The sequence below is a fragment of the Nycticebus coucang genome, chromosome 2 (genome assembly GCF_027406575.1).
Source record: "Nycticebus coucang isolate mNycCou1 chromosome 2, mNycCou1.pri, whole genome shotgun sequence".
NCBI classification, from domain to species: domain Eukaryota; kingdom Metazoa; phylum Chordata; class Mammalia; order Primates; family Lorisidae; genus Nycticebus; species Nycticebus coucang.
In genome coordinates, this window is record NC_069781.1 from 176,829,034 (window position 1) to 176,835,381 (window position 6,348).

The 6,348-nt window shown below is 38.1% G+C and overlaps 1 non-coding gene across 1 annotated transcript; it reads right to left on the reverse strand.

The window, feature by feature from the left end:
• Nucleotides 1–3,060: 3,060 nt before the first annotated feature.
• Nucleotides 3,061–3,166, reverse strand: LOC128580032 (U6 spliceosomal RNA). The gene has a single exon (XR_008378393.1). It is a non-coding gene; the product is annotated as a U6 spliceosomal RNA (small nuclear RNA).
• Between the last annotated feature and the right edge of the window lie 3,182 nt (nt 3,167–6,348).

Sequence of the window (6,348 nt, forward strand, 5' to 3'; positions counted from 1 at the left end):
AACAATATAGATTTAATAAGGTGTCTAACCAGAAACACATAAAACCAAGTTATGTTGTGATCAGTTGATGAAAATATTGTGACCATAGGCTTGCAGGAACCTAACCCTGTACTTCCCTTAGGAACAACGATTCGGTCTTCTCTAGTTTAGGGCTCACAGCAACTTGAAAGAACATAACTGCTGCAAATAATGGGAATTAACTGTATATACAAAAAAAAAAAAATGCTCACCGCTACTATACACGTACAATAGGAAAGAACTGAACACCATCTTTAAATCTGATCGTAGGACACTGTTAAAATAGGACTCGTTACTCATTTCATTTATACAGTGAAATTATATGTAACCATATAAACTAAGCGGTGAGAAGATCTGAAAAGTATTATATAACAGCAATTAGGAAAGAGAGCAGAGTTTTAAGCCATATAAATTCTAGTGTTCAGCAATGGCATAATTGTGATCTGTCTCTAGATACACGCACACACACGGAAGGAATAAAAGTGGTGATCGACTTTGAGTAGTGTGCTTGTGGATGTTTGGAGTTTCCTCCTTATATTTATTTTCAAATCAGAAACAGTTGAAATAGTTTTGTCATTCAATAGTCACACATGGTTTATACAAATGGCACTTCTGAGATATCCAAGGGTCAGAAATACCAAGGGTCATAAAGATTTTCATAAATGTTGACCTGGTCATTTCCATTCTAAGTAAACAAAAATTTTAAAGGTTAGAGGTGTAAAGGTGTTGATTTAAGAAATCATTTAAGAATTGAGAAAGGTCTCATTTAAGAAACATATCTGAGGAAAATTAATGTATAACCATAGTGATATGATACTGAAAACACTGCAACATCAACAGGATGACATATTATGTAGCTATTATACACCTTGTATTTAAGAAATGGTTAATAAGCACTTACCATGGGCTAAGGATATATTAGTGAGAAAATCCACACATTAAACAGCTTCCATTTCAGAGAAGAAACAGATAGTAATCAGAGAATCACATGCAGAACAGTAAAAATGCCACTCTGATCAGTGTTTAAAAGAAGAGAGAAACAGCCCTTCCATGATTAAAAAAGCAACACTGACCAAGGGAGGGAGGCAGGATTCTCATGTAATTCTCTGGGAGAACAGATGAATCAGCAGAGATGGAATATTTATTATTACTCTGAAGACAGAGGAATGAAAGATATATAAATAAAAAACACATAATAATACTTTGCTATAATTACATTATGTCAATATCCATTTATGAACATAGTTGGGAAGCAATTTATAAAAATTAAGTAGATATCTATTAGTATTGTAGGACAGGGGGTGGTGATATCTTTCTTAAAACAATTTCTGATGGTCTTACATTATTTTAATAGTTAAATATTTAAATGTAGTCATTTCTTACATTTTTTACTTGGCCCAATTATATTTTTTACCTATTCAAAATTATAAATTTACATTCAAAATAAATGTCCATTGTGCTTTATGACATTGTAATCTTTTCAATATACAAATGATTTTTTAGAGATTCAAATTAATGCATGTTAATATCGGGGCAGTTGTTCAGGGTTCAAAGATTCTTATGCCTTTTCCTATCTCAATGAAATATGCATAATTAATGATTTTACATAATTTTTAATGACATATACATCATTGATCATTTTACATAATTTTTCTGTTTCCAACTTCTCTTCTGCTCACTGTGTTGTTTGCTTTACATATCAAAGTTAAAGACTGAAAATATATCAACACCATAATAAGATTAAACCTGATTGTATTCATTTTCTCTCCATTTAAAGGATTGATTGAGCTTATTAACTAGAGAATCTGAGGAAATAGATACTACTCTGCTGGGCAGATTGTAATAGGTTGAGATAGCCAGTACCTTGCATTTTGAGACCTGGGAGAAAGATATGTCATCTCTGTTGATAACCATTTATTTATTTATTATTTATATATTTTTTTAGTAAATCATAACGTTGTACACTGATGCATTTATGGGGTTCAGGGTACTGCTTCGATATACAATGTGAAATGCTTACATGGAGCTAAGTAACATCACAATTATACACATTTCTAAATAGTTTTGAAATGTACCATTGCATCATGCACATTAGGTGAGGTCCCCCCAAATACCCTCCCTCCTCCTGTATTCCCCCTCCCCTACTTTCTCTCTCCTCTTCCCTTCTACTTTCTGGACTATAGTTATGTTTTGCCATTCATTTGAGTGTGTAGGTGATTATATATTGATTTCATAGTAGTATTGAATACATTGGATACTTTCCCCCCTTTTCTTGAGATACTTTACTAAGAAGAATATGTTCCAGCTCCATCCAGGTAAACATAAAAGATGAAGTCTCCATCTTTTTTTTTTTTTTTAATCGCTTTTTTTTTTTTATTGTTGGGGATTCATTGAGGATACAATAAAATTGGTAACACTGATTGCATTTTTTAGGTAAAGTCCCTCTTGCAATCGTGTCTTGTCTCCATCTTTTTTATGGCTGCATTGTATTCCACGGTGTACATGTACCACAAAAGTGCCCATCAACCCATGAACGAACTAACAAATTGTTGATCACCATTTAAACCTCAGTTCTCAAAGAAGTACCTGGCACCTAGGATATACTCAGTATCTTTTGAATAATTGAGTGATTAAACAAAACTAGTTTTTACTAAGGATATCCTGTGTCATGTTTAAATGAAGTACTTTGTAGCTAAACAAACAATTTATTTTTTTTAACCAACCAAACAAAAAGTCTGAGGCTCAATGATCTAAGCCAGCCCTGGCCATGTACATTATATACATACATATATATATGTATTTTTTTTTGAGAGAGACAGAGTCTCACTATGTCACCCTTGGTAGGATGCCATGGCATCACAGCTCACAGAAACCTCCAGCTCTTGGGCTTAGGTGATTCTCATGCCTCAGTCTCCTGAGTAGCTGGGACTATAGGTGCCCACCAGCTATTTTTTTGTTGCAGTTTGGAAGGGGCCAGGTTTGAACCCGCCACCCTCAGTATATGGGGCCAGCGGCCTACTCATGGAGCCACAGGTGCTGCCCCATAATATGGAACGCTTCACGAATTTGCGTGTCATCATGCGCAGGGGCCATGCTAATCTTCTCTGTATCGTTCCAATTTTAGTATACGTGCTGCCAAAGTGAGCACCTATACTATTTTTAATGTATGAAAGAAAACAATAAAAATAATGAAATAAAAATATTTAGCATGAAATTTAAAATGTGAAAAGAAACAGGTGGAATTAATTTGGGCAATCTATTTTCTTTAACCTGACGTATTCAAATACCATCATTTCCGCACGTAAACAATATTAAAGAATTATTAGTGAGTTCTTTAACCATTTTTCTTGTGATGAAGCATTCAAAATTGGATGCATGTTCTACACAGACACCATCTCCCTTTCAGCTCACTACCTTTCCAGGGCTCTATTGCTTCATGTGGCTGTGACTCCCTTAGGGGACAGGACTGCTCTATACAAATATTTTCATTTTAGATATCAGGTTATTCTGAGTCAAAATAAGATGAATTGTGTCCCTTAAAAAGATACATTGAAGTCCTAATCCCTAGCATCTCAGAACGTGACCTTATTTAAAAATAGGGTTGTTGCAGCTCTAATTAAGTCAAGATGAGGTCACACCGGGGTAGGGCAGTTTCCTTCATCCCATCTGATTGGTGTCCTTAAAAGAAGTGCAGAAGAGAAACAGAGACAGGAGCACACGGGGAGGACATCATGTAATGACACAGACAGGGATTGGAGCAATGCAGGCGCAAACTAAGAAATATCAAAGATCGCTGGCTACCACCAGGAGCTGACAGGTGACACGGACGTATGCTACCCAGAGTCTCAGAGTGGGCATGGCCCTGCTGACACTTTGATTTTAGACTTGACAGAACTAAAATCAGATTTTAGACAGATTTCAGAACTACGACAACTGGTTTATGACAGGGTACATTTATTCTGAGTAGCTGTATCAAGCCACCCAGTTTCTGGTCATTTCTTATAGCACTCTTTAGAAACTAATACACCCATAAGTAAGGTTTCCAGATAAAGAGAGGATTCCAAGTTCAGTATGAATTTCAGGTAAAAAAGGAAACAATGTTTAGCATCAGGACGCCCCATGAAGTATTTAGGACAGATTTCTTGTACTTAATTGGTGTCCTGTGTTTTCATTTTGCTAAATCTGGCAATCTTACCCCATAAACCGCTGTGCATGGTGTCAGCACAGCCTTCAATGACATTGGCCTTTGTTAGGATATCATGATACCTTGATTAGAAGAGGCAACACAAACAGAAACACATTGTGAATAAATATGTATATTCTACAGACATTCTAATTTTTTCTAGGTATGCCAAAGCGTTGCAGTTAATGTTTATTTTAGCACTACTGACATCAGAGCAAACCCAAAATCTGACAAATAAAAATGAGATCAAATCGCCACACAACAGCAGGCCCATGAAGACACTCTCTGATTCCACAGGGCGGGCACACGTGCGTGCCTCAGTGCCGCGTGGTAGCTCACGTCTAGGCAGGCCCACTGCCTTGGAAATCCACTCCATCCCTGCAGGCTGTTCCCTCCTTAATTGCTCGTCTGATCTGCCCTAAAGGGCCACCTCTGCAACGACTACCCAAGACATGGACTGACCTGATCAACGCTCAGCCAAGCAGATGTCATCGCTACCTGGATGGCGTGCCCATCATTCTTTCAGTGGCCTACGTGGGGCCTGTTTCCTTTTCCGTCCTCCCTCCTCCATCATTCCCTGCCCTGAGAGGTGGGCTTCCTGCCATTCATCTGGGAGATAGCCGCTCTTCCCGAAAGACTGTGTGTAGGCCTCCAGGCTCATATGATCTTAGCAGGCAGCAATAAACTAGGCTGAATATTTTATCAACCTGCCTGTTGGGAAGTGCAGTTTCTGGATGTGCTAAGTTGAGAAAGGGGATGAAAAGGAAAGAAAAATCAAGAAATGAACATTTCTGAGGCTATCTGTGTATGCATGCATGTGGGTAGGGGGATTATAAATTACTATTTTATTGTACTTCTGCAAAGTTCTTACTGGAAGTCAATAAATCCTACTATTAATTGATCATCACCACCACCTAAATTTATTGAGAACATGATTTCAATGCTGGTGATCCAGCAGTGAACAAGACAGAAATTACCTGTGCCTCATGAAATTCAGGACAAATATTCACTTTAAATGTTATTTGTGATAATTATTGAGAAGGACGAAAGTGAATTGCAGGGACTAATGGTAACTGTGAGGTCTGCTTTAGGGAGAGGTCTCTGAGGCAGGGCATTAGTAGAAAACCCAGAGCGAAGAAGAAAATATCAAAGAGAAGCCGGTGAAAATGCAAAGATTTTGTTTAGAAAGGGATGGGCTGGAATCAAGCAATGCTTCTGGAACTTCATTCTAGAAGCCTCTGGAAGAGTTGGGGTTTGCAAGACAGTACTATCTCAAGGCATCCGTTGTTTGTGATGCACAAACTTCTCTGCATCTAGGATTCTAGAATGGTTCTAAGTTTTTAACGAACTTCTCTTTTCTGCATGGAGAATGGTTCTCGCTATATCCCATCATTAGAAGAGTTGGGAAAACAGTCACTGAAATCATGTGTTGTGTTCTGTGGTTCACAAGAGACGCTCCAGCTGAGAAAGGCTGTGAACTTTGGAAATCATAAGAATCCAGGTGACAAGGGCCTAGTGTATGGGGAAGAGAAAAAGGAAGCTGGAAATAAAAGTGTACTGGACACGAGTTACTTCACCTGAGCCTCAGTTTCTCCAACTGTAAATGGACATCTTAAAAACTCCCGGGGAAGATTTTAGGGTTTAGGAGACAACACATGCAAAATTGCTCAGTTTAGTACCTGAGAGCAGTTGGCAGGAAAGAAATGGGAATTTTTCTTCCTTTCTTTTCTCTTTCCTCTTTTCCCACATGATGTTCAGAACCCAAATCAAAATGAGGCATATAACCCAGCAGGAAACAGATTGCAGAAGCTCATATTCTCAGAGAATTTACAATTATCTTGAAACTCAGAAAGTCATTTGAAAACAAAACCAAAAAACTGCAGACACAACATTGGATGCCTCATGCACCACCATCTGACTCCCAGTAACAGACATGCCCTTTCCTATATTCTGACATGAAACCCACAGTCCACATGAAAGTAGCCATGGAGAAAGTGGGGGATAGAGCAATTTGGGGTTTAAGAATCTTGTTCAGGCATCCATCTCCCACCCGCCAAGCCACAGTCCATTTATGACCCTAGCTTTACCATGAAGCATTTCAATGGCCAACACTTGCTACAGCCTCTTGGTAGACTGTTATTTTCCAA